The following is a 16371-nucleotide window of genomic DNA, read 5'->3' on the forward strand; positions in this document are numbered from 1 at the left end:
TTAATATGAATTAATAAACCTATCACAATACTGTACTTATAAGAAAAGAGATATTGATGCAGGCAAGCAGATGAATCCTGAGGGCTACAGATGTTACTGCCTAAAAATGAGATGGGGTTAAAACTATGGAATATTCTTTGTGACAAGTATCCCACAAATTCCACTGACCTCCCTTGTTTTCTTTGCCTGCAGTAGGGTTTCCAATTTCCAAACCTGCTGTGATCTCGCAGCTGGAACGAGGAAGAACCGTGGGTCCCGGACCTCCAGGGCTCTGAAAAGAAGTGGTCCCGAGAGCTGCCGTCACAGGTGAGGACTTGGTTAAACAACTCAACAACTGCTTAGGAATGCAGGAAACATTTGGGATGCCCTACAAAGACCCTGTGAGCTCTTCAAGTTCAGGATTGTTCCCTGCAGATGTGGAATCATTATGGCAGATGTCACTCATGGCTTCCCTCCTATTCTGACTGACAACTGGCAGCGGGTCCCTCCCCGATCTCACTTTCCCCTGAGAATTATGGTGCAATGAGGACCCAGAACTGATGCCTTCCTCTCTTCTCTGTGGAAGGCTTTGGGGAAAATCAGCACCTGATAGGTTTGATCTCTCCCACATATATTTTGGTTTGTTCATCCCTTTTTTCATTCCTCTCTCTGACATTTCCTTTTTCTCAGGCACAGGGAGTGACCTATGTCTGGATTCTCTCTGTCTCCCATCCGGCGATGGGCTGGTGAGTGAAAACGAGGAGGAGAAACCCCAGCAGGAAGACACTGTGCAAGTAGATCCACATTGGCTGTTATCAGGAAGATCCAAAGGGAATGTTTCCAGGAGTTGTGCACTCCCAGAAAACACAAAAGCCTGTGAGACTCAGCAGAGGCCAGAGGAAAACTACAGTAGCCACTCAGCCCTTATTCCACGCAACAGAATCAACATGGAAGAGAGACGCTACATGTGCCACGAGTGCGGGAGAAGCTTCAATCGGCGCTCAAACCTTATTGCACATCAGAGAATCCACACTGGGGAGACGTCCTACACCTGCTCTGAGTGCGGGAAAAGCTTCGGGCGGAGCTCACACCTTATCAGACATGAGAGAATCCACACTGGGGAGACACCTACACATGCTCTGAGTGTGGGAAAAGCTTCAATCGGCGCTCTGCCCTTATCACACATCAGAGAATCCACACTGGGAGACACCTATACATGCTCTGACTGTGGGAAAAGCTTCAATCGGCGCTCAAACCTTATTACACATCAGAGAATCCACACTGGGGAGAAGCCCTACACATGCTCTGAGTGCAGGAAAAGCTTCAGGCTGAGCTCTGACCTTATCAGCCATGAGAGAATCCACACAGGGGAGATGCCCTACACGTGCTCTGAGTGCGGGAAAAGCTTCAAGCAGAGCTCAAACCTTATCACACATCAGAGAATCCACACAAGGGAGATGCCCTACACATGCTCGGAGTGCGGGAAAAGCTTCAATCAGCGCTCAAACCTTATTACACATCAGAGAATCCACACTGGGGAGAAGCCCTACACATGCTCTGAGTGCAGGAAAAGCTTCAGGCTGAGCTCTCACCTTATCAGACATCAGATAATCCACACAGGGGAGACGCCCTACACGTGCTCTGAGTGCGGGAAAAGCTTCAGGCTGAGCTCTCACCTTATCACACATCAGAGAATCCACACAGGGGAGACGCTCTACACGTGCTCTGAGTGCGGGAAAAGCTTCAATCGGCGCTCAAACCTTATTACACATCAGAGAATCCACACTGGGGAGATGCCCTACACGTGCTCTGAGTGTGGGAAAAGCTTCATTCAGAGCTCACACCTTATTAGACATCACAAAATCCACATGAGAGAGAACTGTAATAAATCCCTTGACTAGGGCTGGCCAAAGTTTTGTTTTTTTAATTACATTTGCTAATTCCCACATAGTGATTTTTGCACCATCTTCACCAAGGTCTCTCAGCTCCACCAGATCAGTTGCCTTCTTCTGCCTTTTGCAGCTCACCCTTCTTTGGGGTCAGTCCTGTGATCTTTTCTATCAACTCCTTTCCTTTGAGTCGAAGGAGTGTGTGTCCCTCCGGCCAGGAATGTTCATCAGCTCCAGGTGGGGGAGAGGTTTGATCCCAACAAGCTACACTGAGGCAAAAACTACCTGAGCCTGACATCCACTAGGGCTGTACATGGCGTTGGCTGCTCAAGTTAGTGATCTTAATGTAAACATTTGTAGTGCAGATGCAGCCCAGGTGCAGGGGTTGGCATTAGCTTTCCCCTTGACCTGACCTAAACTCCATCACTTTCCCTAGTCTAAACAAACCCTGAGCATCACGGTTATACTGTTCCCCCATTTCACAGCAACTGTTAGTCATCGAGTTCTCCCTTGGGGAACAAATTGTTTCATTCCCAGTTGCTCTGATGTTGCTCCAGGTTGTGCTGGGGAGCAGATATTTTTATTATCGTTTTCCACACTTAAAATATATTGAACTATAACAAAGAGCAGGAACAGGCAGGGGCGGCTCTAGATACCAGCGCGCCAAGCAGGCGCGTGGGCTCCTTTCGGGGCGGCATTTGGCTCGGTGGACCTGCCGCAGGCATGACTGCGGCGGGTCCCCTCTTCAGCGGCTCGGTTGAGCTCCCGCTGGGCTGCCTGCGGCAGCTCAACCGGAGCCGCGGGACCACGGCACCCGCCGCACTCATGCCTGCGGCAGGTCCGCTCCTCCCGGGCTCCGGTTGATCTGCCGCAGGCATCCCTGCGGGAGCTCAACCGGAGCCGCGGGAAGAGGGGACCTGCCGCGGGACCGGGGAAGGGCGGCGCAGCGCACCGCGCTGCTTGGGGCAGCCTGATTTCTAGAGCCGCCCCTGGGAACAGGGCAGGGATAGGGAAAAATGTCATTTCACCCATTGTAACAACAGACGTAGTTAGGGTAAGACAGAGGGATTCCCTTATTCCCCATCACCATCCTCCTTCAATCCGTGCTAGAGCCTAAGAATCTTTTTCCTTTCCCCTGTTGTGGGATGGGAGACGTCCCAAAGTGCTCCCTGTGCTATAGCACATGGCTAAGCTCAGAGAATAAACCCCCAATAACCCCTGAGCTTTGCTTTTTGAATTCTGTGTTTCCGATTACTTCAAGCCTGGGCATTGTGATTATTTACCAGTTTCTCTAGCACTGTTCCTACCACTTTTTCTGTAACATTTTTTGTTTTTTCTGGGACAGGGTTGTTATTCCTTTGCCTAATCCCAACCTGGAAGGCCAGGGTGTCTGTTTTCTCTGGCCCCTCCCCACAGAGAAATCTGACAGGGTTGAACCTGCCAGGAGCAAACAAAAAGCCCCACCGGTCACACACACAAAGCAAATAGACACACACAAGACACAGAAGAAACTGAATTATTTCCACTTTCCCACAGCATGTTCTGAAGGTTGTTTTAATTTGTTTATTTTCTTGGAACCAGAACTGGGAAAAGAGCACTGGAGTCAGTGTGTCATAAACAGATAGTTAAGGGTTAAGGTCTCTTTTACCTGTAAAGGGTTAACAAGCTCAGTAACCTGATGAACACCTGACCAGAGGACCAATCAAGGGATAAGAGAATTTCAAATCTCTGGGGAGGGAAGTCTTTGTGTTCTTTGTTGGGGTTGCCGTTCTCTTTTTGGATCTAAGAGAGGCCAGACATATCTCCAAGTTCTCCAAGTTTTCCTGAAGTATTAGAAAGGCGGTTTAGTCTTATAATTAATTTCTACATTTGCAATTGTATGTTTGCTGAAGAAATATCTTTATTTCTGTTTGCTGTTACTTTGATTATTCTGAGAAAGAAGGGGAGGGGGAAAGCCTCTCCAGGTTGATAAGCTAGACCCTGTATATTTTTCATCCTGGTGTTACAGAGATAGTGTACTTACTTTCTCTCTTTTAATAAAATCTTTTCTTTTTAGAACTTGATTGATTTTTTCCCCTTGTTTGGATTTTCAGGGGAAGAGGAGGGGGAAAAAAGTGAATCCCTCTTTCTTTGATTCAATAAGCTTGAATCAAGGTATCTCTCCCAAGGACTAGGGGAGGGGAAGGGAAGGGGGATAGGGAATCCTCTTTGTGTTAAGATTCAAGGAGTTTGGATCTGTGTTCCCCAGGAAAGTTTGGGGAACAGGAAGTGTGCCAGACGCTAAAAACTTGGCTGGTGGCAGCTTTACCAGATCTAAACTAGGATTTTAGTTTAGAGGAGTCCATGCAGGTCCCCATCTTGTGGACGCTAAAGTTCAAAGTGGGGAACAAACCTATGACACAGTGGAATTAGAGCAGGGAGGGATAAGTCTCATGATTCATCACTAACCAAAGGCTTTGTAGACAGAGCGATAATGTTACTGAATGGTCTGGCTAACCCTGCAGTTAGAAACAATCAACTCTACGGGTGGTAAATTTACAGAGGCTCTGCTGCTGATCATGAAGTAGAAGCACATTACCTTTAAACAGCTGCTATTTCAGTGCCTCTGGAAGTACAGAAAACAATGATCTGTGTTAAAGGAAAGTTGCCATTTCTCAGAGCCCCAACTTCTGTTTTGTGTGTACAGGAGGGTTTGAATGTGTAGCAGGTAGTTTAGTCAAGCTTAGCTATTTTGTGTGTGTAACAGGCTCCTGCCCACCTCCAGCAGAGGTTTCAGTCACATACGATGGCAACTTACCGAATGTCACACAAATTAGTCCATCCCTCCCCATATTCAGTCTCTGACCGGAATGTTAGAATGAGGCAGAGAAATGGGAAAGTATCGCGGTAGGAATACATTAAAAAGTGGGATTAATCAGAGCTGGGCTGCAGACAGAGCCTGTTCTACAGCTGGTGAAGTGACAGGGACACACTCCCGCTAGTGCCGGCTCTGAAATAACAGCAGAAGCAGATGGAAGAGAATGAGCTCATGGGCAGCTGCCCTGTCAGTGCATCACCCACCTGGCAGGTGTTACACAAAACACAGCACTTCCCCCCACTGCCACCACTTCATTATACTGGCCATGGGGCTGTTTGTCCTGCAGGACTTTGATCTCTCGGGGTGGTCCATGGTGATTCATAACAGAGCCATTGGGGAGCAGGAGTCATCCCAATGGAAATCTCGCCACTTCTTTCTCAGTGTTACCTTCTTAGCCCTGGCTTTGGAGGTGACATTAGCCTTATCCTGTCTTGATTTTAGGTAGGATTTTGATCACCTTCTGGGGCTTGACAACTTAGAACTTTTGAGGGCTTTTCTCTGCCTTTTTGGTCCCTGCTGCAGTCAGTACATTCTAGACATGGGCATGGTGACCTACCTGGGGATCTTGACAGCTTTAGCCAGCTTCTTGGTGGCTATTTTCCTGCTCACAGCCACTGTCTTCTTCTCATGCCTTGTCCTGGGGGCCCAACTGCTGGTTGAATGGGAAGGAGCCAAAGTGCTGGTGACTTTAGCCCGCACCAAGTTGCCTTTGCTCGTCAGACTCCTGAACCCCAACTGGATGTGGTTCTTGTTCTTCTGCACAGCACAGCCTGGAGAAGAGGGATCTGCAAATGTACATTCATTTGATCCCTTTGTTTAATTGATGAAAACATAAACTAGACACTTAGAGGATTGGAACTGATTTCAGCTGATGGACAGGTTTGCTAGATTTTTATGCATTTGGACAGTGAAATGTTGAGTGTTACATTCATTTCAAGCATCCCCATATAGTGGAGCTTCTGAACATAATGGAGAATGGAAATCAAAATATTTTCCCTTTTTTCAAAAATAAAAAAAAAATAAGAGGCTTATTAGAGGGCACTTGGATTTGAAGCAGGGACCACTTGATCTGCAGTCAAACACTCTACCACTGAGCTATAACCCCTTGAGAGCAGATGCTCTCCCCATTGTAGCTGAAGCACATCAGTGATTCCAATAGCAGGGGCAGGTTCTCTCTGGGGCACAGAGATTTTTCGGGGAGTTGGTGGCTCCTTTCTTTCCTCACCCTGGAGTAAATGCAGCTTTTTATTCCATGATACATGTTTTATGGACTAACAACAGCAGCTTGAAGAAAAAGGAGAGTGAGTATTTCACTCTCAGGGCCGAAGGGGGTCACGTCCTCTGTCTGACCGTTGCCATTGCAGGAGCAAAGGTTTCAATGGAATTGAATGCCCTGGCTCAGACTAGAGACACAGAAAGGTTTTGCTGTTCGTTGAACGGCAAAGGAAATTGTGTCTGTATGTGAAACTGAGGAGGGACATGAAATGCTCACAGGGTGGCGCAATGCCCTAAGCTAAGGCAGGAGGGTGAGGGAATGGGGCTGAGGAATGACTGAAGTGGACTCACCTGGGATTGAAATGACATTTGTTTGTGTCAGGCAGTGAGAAAAGCGACATTAATTCAGATGCAGGTTTGAGGCTTCTTTAGCTCCTTGTAGAACTTGAACTTGATTTCCCAGAAGGGAGAAAGGGAAAGTCTGGGGCGGCCTTTAGTCCCTGGCTGGAGCAGTGTATGAAAAAGGCTCCAGAGACGCAGTTGGCAATTACAGGCCACTAAGTCTAACGTCAGTACTAGGGCAAATTGGGTGGAATTGTAGAGCCCAATGATTAGACCCATCGGTGAACAGAATTTGCTGGGTGTAGCGGGTGGTCCCCTGCTCCTGCCCTGCGGGGCTTGAAGCGCCCAGGAGAGGGCTGGGGCAAGGAGCCTGGGCTGACTGGGGGAAGCAGGCTCAGCTGTGGCCATGCCCCAGTCAGGCCCAGCTGGCCCCTAGAAGAGGCTGTGAGCCAGGAGCCCAGTCAGTCTCCCTCTGCTTGTAGTGAGAGAAGGGCCTGGCTGCAGGGACCCAAGCAAGACACCTAGAGTGGGAGCAGGGCTGGGGAAGGGCCAGAGGAGCTGGGAGCTCTGGCCTGGAAAGCCCCAGGCTGCAGGCCTCACTATAGGCTGAATAGGTGCAGGGCTGCAATGGGGCAGCCCAGGGGGAAGCAGAGGCGGCAGGTCCAAACCCCTTTGCCTGTGGTGAGTGGCTCACACTGCAGTCTGCCCCAGTGAACGGGGGCTGGATGGAGACTGGGCAGTAGCCAAGACTGAGGTGAAGTGGGGATAGTGGGTGGGGGTTCCCCTGGGAGGGGGAGACCCAGAACTGTGGGGCTACTGCCAGGGGGTACTGCCAGGGTAAAAGGGGCACTGGGGTCCTGGGAGGGACGGGGGCCAGCTGAGGTAAGGCAGATCACCGGCCTGCAGAGGGTGCTCTGATGCCTGGAGAGCTAATTCCCAAGATGACCAGCAGGAGGCGCCGTTGGGTGAGTCTGCCCCCGCTTACATTGGGGAAGAATGAACATGGTTTTTGTAAAGGAAAATCATGCCTCACAAATCAACTATAATTCTTTGAGGGAGTCAACAAGCATGTGGATAAAGGTGATCCCGTGGATATAGTATACTTAGATTTTCAGAAAACCTTTGAGAAGGTCTCTCCCCAAAGGCTCTGAAGCAAAATGGGATAAGATGGAAGGTCCTCTCTGGGATAGGTAACTGGTTCAAAGGCAAGAAAGAAAGGGTCTGATTTTCAGAATGGAGGGAGGTAAATAGTGGTGTCCCCCTGGGGTCTGTACTGGGACCAGCACTGCTCAACATACTCCTCAGTGATCTGGAAAAAGGGGTAAACAGTGAGGTGGCAACATTTGCAGATGATACAAACCAACTCAATTTAGTTACGTCCAAAAGAGAGTGCAAAATGTGACAAAGGGATCTCACCAAACTGAGTGACTGGGCAGCAAAAAGGCAGATGAAATTCAATGTGGATCAATGCAAAGTAATGCACATGGGAAAACATGATCCCAATTCTACAGCTAAACTGATGGGGTATAAATTAGCTCTTACAACTTAAGAAAGCGGTCTTGGAGTCACTGTGGATACTTCTCTGAAAGCATCTACTCAATGTGCATTGGCAGTCAAAAAAGTGAACAAAATGTTGGGAAGTCCTTAGGAAAGGGATGGCTAGTGAGACAGAAATATAATATTGCCTGTCTATAAATCTGTGTTATGCCCACATCTTGAATACTGGAGCTGGTCCTCGTCTCAAAAAGATATATCTGAATTGGGAAAGGCACAGAAAAGGGCAACCAAAATGATTGGGGTATGGAACAGCTTCCATGTGAGGTGAGATTAATAAGACTGAGGGGAGTTTTCAGCTTGGAAAAGAGATGACGAAGGGGGGGGCTAGGATAGAGGTCTATAAAATGATGATGGGTTTGGAGAAAGTAAATAAGGAAGTATCAGAGGGGTAGCTGTGTTAGTCTGGATCTGTAAGGAAGTGCTATTTACTCCTCATAACACAAGAACTAGGGCCACCCGATGAAATGAATAGGCATCAGGTTTAAAACAAACCAAAGGAAGTATTTCTTCACCCAACACACAGTCAACTTGGGGAAACTTTGCCAGAGGATGTTGTGAGGGCCAAGACTATAACAGGGTCCACCAAAGAACTAGATAAGTTGATGGAGGATGGGTCCATCATTGGCTATTACCCAGGATGGGCAGGGATAAAGAAACATGCCCTTGAAGTGTCCTCAGCCTCTGTTTGCCAGAATCTGGGAATGGGGATGGATCGCTTGATGATTCCTTGTTCTGTCGATTCCCTCGCGGGCACCTTGCATTGGCCACTGTGGGAGGACAGGATTCTGAGCTGGCTGGACCATTGGTCTGATCCAGTATGGCCGTTCTTGTGACCAATAGAGGGCAGTCCCCACCAGCAATACTTATATTTGGTGCGCTGAAAGGGCCAACTTTCCAAAGCTGACCCAAAGGTTTAGTAAAAGTGTTTTGGAGAAAAACACTAAACAGAACAATGTGAATGAAAACTGGGAGCTATTGTTTAAGGACCTTGTTAGATGGGGCATAAGCCACATTGCCTAATTAGCTGAGCTTGCAATGGCCTTCCACTCAACTCGCTGACATTTCTCCATCTGCAAATGTGGTACCCATTTTAAAACCTAGATCCAATCAATTACAACATGTCAGGGAAGATTCTAGGCATCAATGATCTGATCATTGGGTTGATGGTAAACATGATATTCCCATAAGGCTCCCTCTTCCCAAGAGCCAACCTCATCCTCTCTCCCCTTTCTGCTCCCGCATCCTCTGCAAACTTTCAAAGACAGATGCCTCGTGATGGCCTTTGCTCATGGGAATGTTGCCTCTTGGTCAGGGTTTTGGCCCTTTTGGGGGGAAGGATGCAGCAGATGGCGTGGGGGGGAGCCCAAGACCTCCCATGGGCTCTGACCCAGGCCACTCTGAGGGCAACAGTTCTCACCATCCCACTATTGTCCTAAGCTCACAGTTTATCACAGGAAGCTCTGAAGGGTGTCAACTCGCTGCTTGGTACCTCTTCTCAGCCGGATGTGGCATGGCAGCTCTCTCCTTGGGGTGGCAGCTGCCTCTGTTATTCTGACAGATCCAGGGTGGTGTCGCGGTGGTGGGCGGGATTGAACCGGGACCTCTGGAGCTTAGTGTGGGGGCCTCTACAGCATGAACTAAAAGCCACCTGGCTGTTAGCGAGGGCTGTATAGAAGACATGTTTTATTGCTCCCTCTAAGTGATCTCGGTGCCACTAGCTGGGACACCCCACCACACCCTGGGGTGTGTGGGTTACGTACTTCCCTAGCTGAGGAAGCGCATCCTGAGCTTCGAGAGTTCCCAGCTGTAATCCCGGATGACCCCTGTAACAGTGCGACCACTGGCGGACACTGCTGAGAGTATCAATTCAGGACAAATTGCTTGGAGCAGGGCAGTCACAGCCCGAGGCTGGGTGCCCTTTACTATTAAAGCACGTCACACCAGCCATGCAGAGAGGACTTTGGTTTTACCCCACTGGCCAATCGGACATCATAGAACCAATTCCGTCAGCTATTCCAGTTCCCTTGTATGACCACTAGCACCACTCCTTATGGGGATGAATGGTTATGAAAACCTATACCCCAGTAAAAGAAAAAACGTTCTCTCAACGGACCCCAAAGGACCAAGCCGCAGATGCAGGTCAATAGACGAGTCAGATTTTACCCACAAATCACGCTCTTGCAAATCCTTTAGCATCTAAAATCTAAAGGTTTATTCATAAAAAGTAAGAAATATGGATGAGAGTTAAAATTGTTAAAGGCATCAGTTACATCCAGTAATGGCAAAGTTCTTGGTTCAGGCTTGTAGCAGTGATGGAATAAACTGCAGGTTCAAATCAAGTCTCTGGAGTCCATCCACAGCTGGGATGGGTCATTCAGTCCTTTGTACAGAGCTTCAGTTTGTAGCAAAGTCTCTCCAGAGGTATGAAGCAGTAATGGAGACAAGATGGAGATGAGGAATCAGCCTTTATAGTCTCTTGCCATGTGGTCTTTGCTTTCTTTGTCCCAAGGACACTCTGTCCAGCAAGTGGCAAAGAAAAACCTTATAGTACTGTCCATAGGCAGGTCCCTGCAGACCTTGCTGAGTCACAAGGCGTTTCTGCCTTCTCTCAATGGGTCGATTGTATAGCTGATGGTCCTTAGTGGGCCATCAAGCAGGCGAGGCAGATCTGACACCAACTTGTCTGGCTGGGGTGTTCCCTGGAAGCAGAGCACAAGTTTGAAATAGGGACAGAACAGATATTGGAATACTGCCTCCAGTTTTGGTGTCCTCGTTTGAAAAAGATGTTGTGAAATTGGAGCTGAGGCAGCAAAAAGCCACCAAATGTTCTGAGGGCTGGAGAAAAATGCCTTCTAGTGAGCTATTGAAAGAGCTCAATCTGTTTAGCTTATCAAAAGATAGAAAGGTGACTTCATTGAAGTGTTGAAGTGCTTTAATGGAGAGAAAAGATTGGGTATTAAAGGGCTCTTTAATCTAGCAGAGAAAGGCATAACAAGACCCAATGGCTGGAAGGTGAAAAGAGACAAATTCATATTACAACATAGTCAACAGCGAGGATGATTCACCACAGGAACAAGCTACCAAGGAAAGTGGTGGATTCTCCATCTCTTGATGTCATTTCATGAAGACTAGATGCCTTTCTGGAATGTCTTTGCCCCCAAAGTACCTCTTGTGTCCTACAGGAGGCCTGTGATATGCAGGGGGTCAGATTAGATGCTCTAATGGTCTCTTCTGGCCATAAAGTCGACTAATTTCTGAAAAACTGAGTGTAGCACTGGGAGCAGCATCTGATGTTTCCCTGTCTAGCCGGCTTGCTGCCTAGAACGAACGCTCCTTGAGTGGGGTGATCCACAGGGAGTAGCTCAAACCTCCAAAGTACCTGGCCAGGGGCAGGACATTGGCACAGCAAGGGAGGGGTGCGGCAGTGACATCACAAAGGCCTTTTGCAGGACCTCAGACTATTGGTCCAAGGTGGTGGGGAGGTGGTGACCTCACAGAGAGATGCTGACATCAGCCAGGCAGGACAGGGGCGAGGGGCCAGGGAAACCTCAGAGACCCCTGTGGCTTTGCTCCAGCAAGTCTCCTTCTCCAGGTCTCTCTTTGAGGACTGAGAGAGTATTCGGTTCACGGACGTGAGCGCCAGGAGGAACCTCTTTCCAGTTTTCTCCTTCCCTTTTAGTGATTTTACTAGAAAACAGCCGTCCCTGTTTAGAAGGTAAGAGCCTCCTCAAGGGAAGGGGTGTCATGGGGTGTCACAGTTCAGATGCTGGTGGCCCCCCCATGTATGGAAGTTCCCGCCCCCTGCTCTGTGTTCGCAGGGCCGGAGAGCAGCATTCCACGGCCGTGATTTGCTCCTGGCTGCCGGAGCAGAGCAGCAGGCTCAGCTACCAGAACTTCCTGGAGCTAGGAAAGGGGAGGGGCCCAGCCTCTTTAGCAGGAATGCAGGGCAGGTGAGTTCACGGCGGGCATTGTGGGATACTGGCGGAGGCCAGTTATGGTGATTTAATGACCAGCAGCATTTACACTGGCACTCTGTCACTGTAAGTTTGCTGCAAAAAGCTCTAGGCCTCTCATCAAAGTGGTTTTATTTTGTCACCAAAACAGGGCAGTTTTGTTGCCAGACATGGCATTGCAGTGTGTACACCAGCCACACCAAGCTGCCGACCGAGGGAGCGTTGTGTGTTCTTCACACACCTGAGCAATATATTTCTGCTGAAACAACTTTGTAGAGCAGACCTGGCCAAAGATTCACTCACACACACAGCTTGCAAGGAAAACGTCACCTGCTCCTCTGCTTTGCAGAATCCAAACACAAGGAAAGCTTGTCAGGGCCTGGTGGAGATGGCAGGGAGTCAGGTGTGGGCAGACACTAGGTCTTACACTCAGGCAGGCACCATGGCTTAGTTGGCTAAAGCACCCCCCTTGTAAACAGGTGATCCTGGGTTCAACTCCCAGTGGTGGCTTTGGGGGCACCTGGTATTGGCTACTATCAGAGGACAAGATTCAGAGCTAGATGGGCCTTTGGTCTAGCCTTGGGTGGTTTTTCTCATGGTTTAAATTACACTTACGGGCACTGATGATAGAGTTACTGAAAGTTTGGGAGTTAGGTGCTGATAGATCAGTGGTCCAAGCCCCTTGTAGACACCCCCCTCCCTCTGGGACAGGGGCAGGTCTGAGCTCTTGCACCAAAGGCTCATTGTGGCTGCCAGAACCTGTGAGTGGCTCATTTCGTTTGCACCCTGGGTTGAGTCCTGCTTTGTGCACCGTGTCTGAGAATGAAAATCCTAAACCCCCCTTTGAAATGATGAATGCAGCAGGACGTGTCATTGTCCCTGCCCCAAAGCAGACAGACCAATGGAGAAATCCCGTCGAGTCCAAGGTAATACTTCACTGCGGTTTTACCATTTCCACTTGCTAAACTCCCTCCTATCTGCCCAGCCCAGGTGTCCTCTGCCTCAGCTGCTGCTCCCGGCCTGCTCTAGAGTCAAACACGCAGGGCCCCCAGGGGAACAGAGGCTGGGACAGGGCAGCAGCCTGGGCTGGGCTGGGCAGATGCTGGGAGTTCTTGTTCCCTGAGAACTGGCCTGGCTCCCTTCTCAACAGCAAACAAATCAATTCCACGCCCCCTCCCCAGAAAAATCAGCCTGGAGCCAAGGGCAGCAGGGGACGATTCCCTCTAGTTCCCAGCGAGGCAGGAGAGAACCCAGGGCCTTTCTAGCAGAGCTTATGGAACCAACGTGGGAAACCAGCCTTTAATAACAGGCCGTTCAAGTTTAAGCTCAGTGTTTTTAACAATTTTACAACCTTAAATAACCCTTCAATCGCAGTGTCACTATCCATAACATTGCTTCAGCCTTATAGGTTCCCAAATGCAAAACTCAACATCTCTTCAAACACAAGAGAGTGCAGATCAGTCAGTGTTCAGAGTCATCCCATATAAAAATCATGTTGTGGTACATATTGGCCTCATCATGTGGCCGTTGCCTTTCCCTCCGCTCTGTTAAAAGATTTGGTATTATGCAAATAAACTTTCTTCCCTCAGAAGAGACCTGGGAACCGAGGCAGCCCGACAAACACCTTTAAGAGGAGGCGTAACATGTCAAAAAATGATCTCCCTCCTTCAGTTCAGTGACCGCCTGAAATGTTACTTATCCTGGCAGAGCCAGAGGATTGAAAGCAGCTACATCAAATCCCCATGTAGCTAGCAGGAATGGTATCTGGTATCTGAAGAGATGTTTAGTTTTACCCTTGGTAAACTAGAAGTCTAAAGGGAAGGAAGGAGGTGCCATATATAAAGAGTGAAACACAAAACAATTATCATAGTTATGCCCATAGTGACTGCAAAATATTTCTATATTCTTCTTCTTATTATCAGTGTATTATTTTCTCTGGCGTCTATACATTGACTATGCCTTGACCAAGAAATTTGAATTTTGATAAAATAATTGACTACCCCTGGTTAAGGCAATGGACTTGATACCCACTCGGGTGTCCCTACACAGGTTCAGGTACTAACAACAGTGGCTGCCTTTTAGCCATAGCTTTTAATCAGGGCAATACATTGATCCTGTAAAATCATTTCCCAGCCGGAGTCCATCGCCCACATTCCTTAGGGCATTGGGCCACCATGGGGACGTTTCATTTCCCTCCTCAATTTCACACACAGACACAATTTCCTGTTCACAGATCCATGAATAGCAAAACCTCCCTGTGTCTCTTGTTTGAGCCAGGGCATTCGATTCCACTGAAACCTTCTCTCCTGCAATGGCAATGGTCATGCAGACGGGACGAGGCCACCTTCACCTCTGACAGTGAGATATTGGATCAGCTCTTTCGTTACGCTGCTGTTGTTAGTCCATGAAACATCAGGGATGGATGCAAGGCTGAGTTCATGCACCAACCCCCTGAAACATTTCAGTGCCCCAGAGAAATCCTGACTCGGCTATTGGCATGATCTGGTGCAGATTCGAATAGGAACGGGACGGTCTGAATTGTCAGTGTGGGGACTGAACAACAATCTATAGCAATGTCGTTAACCACAAACACACTCTAATCATGCTCCAGCCGGAAGGGAAATGGGCAGGAACTCTTGTTGTTCAGCCATGGACACACTTACACTAATGCACAGCCAGGAGTGTGCTGGGGGAGCTGGTCTGAGCAATTGGAAGTGACAATTCAGTGAGAACAGAATCATTGTGTAGTGAAGCACCTATGTTGGGAATATTTTGCTAGCTTGGCAGCTGGTAGTGTGGGAAGCTAAGATGTTTAGGTTTTTAGGAGATAGTGTGGGAAGCCTGAGATGTTTAGGTTTTCAGGTTGGGTTAATTAGGTTGTGAGTTTTGTTATGAGAAGTTGGCCTTGGCTAACTTCTCTCTAGCAGGCATAATAGGATAATAAATTAGAAGCTGTCTAGGATGATGTTACCCTATGAAGTTATAGCAGTGCTTGTGTGTATTTTGTTAACCAATTAGCAATTGCTTGCTTGCCTGCTTCAAGAGTATAAAGATGTATGCTGGAGAGAAATAAATGACTCTGCTTCCAATCAAATTGACTGTTGAGTTTGTCCAGGTCCGTCTGTGATGCAACAAATGGTGACCCCGACGTGATGCAGGCTCCGATCTGGTTATTAGGTCGAGATTGCTTAAGTCATTGGGGCGTTGTGTTGCAGAATTCACCTTTTGCCTAGCGGCCATTGAGGGGCGGCCGATCCTACAGCTGGAATGGACAACCACCACACTGGTCTGGGTCGCTCAGTGGCCGCTGCACAAAGACAAGCTCGCCCGAGTACATGAACTTGTGCAGGAACAACTGGCTAAGGGTCATCTTGAACCTTCCCTTAGCCCCTGGAATACTCCTATTTTTACCATACCCAAAAAACCTGGGCGCTGGCGTTTGTTACAAGATCTGCGAGCTGTTAATGCTGTGATGAAGGACATGGGCGCCCTCCAACCTGGGCTGCCCACACCTACTATGCTTCCGCATGGATGGCCCTTGCTTGTTATTGATCTCAAGGATTGCTTTTTTACCATTGCTTTGCATCCTGTGGACCGAGAGAAGTTTGCCTTTTCCGTGCCTTCTGTTAATAAGGCTGAACCTGTCAAGCGGTATCAATGGACTGTTCTGCCACAAGGTATGAAAAATTCTCCTACCATTTGTCAGTTGTATGTTGCTTGGGCCATAGCGCCCCTGCGAGCGGCACATCCTGACTGGATTATTTATCATTACATGGATGATCTTTTGTTTACCAGCGCCCACCTTTCAATGGAAGCAGCCATTGTTGAGATTGACTCTGTGTTACTAAAGGCTGGTTTGGTCATTGCCCCAGAAAAGATTCAACAGCAAGCCCCGTATCGGTATCTTGGTATGGAGATAACCGATTCGATTGTGCGGCCACAGAACTTAACCCTTCAACTGGATATTCATAATTTACATGATGTGCAATGTTTTGTGGGTGACCTGCAGTGGATTCGCGGTCTCTGTGGTATTACAAATGAGGATCTTGCACCCTTTCTTTCCTTGCTTAAGGGTGGTCGTGCCCCGGATGAGCCTCGCTCTCTTCAAGCTGAACATCATGTTGCCCTGCAAACCATTGCAAATAAGTTAGCCACGTGGTACTCCGGACGCATTTATCCGGATTTACCTGTTTTTTTGGCCATTTTGTCCACGGATATTTCCCTGACGGCCCTGCTTTTTCAGTGGCATGAAGCCCTTTTAGATCCACTTGTGGGCATTGAGTGGATTTTTCCGCCCTCGCATTATGCCACCACCGTGACCACGCGACTTGATGCAGTCGCTCATCTTATTCGAGTGGCCCGACAGCGTTTGTTAGCCATTGCGGGCATGGATCCGCACATGATTTATTTGCCCTTTGATGATGCTACCGTGACTCAGTTGCTTGTTACTCACCTTTCCTTTGTACTTGCCACCTTGGATTATGCCGGTCAGTTTAGCAGCCATTTTCCCCCACATCGGTTTTTTGCTACTATGCTGCCCTTGGAGAAAGCTCTGATGTTCCGCTCCAGTCCTGTTGCT

General features: G+C 48.4%; 1 pseudogene; it reads left to right on the top strand.

Moving 5' to 3' along the window:
• The first annotated feature begins 926 nt into the window (after window positions 1-926).
• Window positions 927-16371, top strand: part of LOC120381552 — a 99897-nt pseudogene continuing 84452 nt past the window's right edge.

Source organism: Mauremys reevesii, linkage group 14, assembly GCF_016161935.1.
Source record: "Mauremys reevesii isolate NIE-2019 linkage group 14, ASM1616193v1, whole genome shotgun sequence".
Lineage (NCBI taxonomy): Eukaryota > Metazoa > Chordata > Testudines > Geoemydidae > Mauremys > Mauremys reevesii.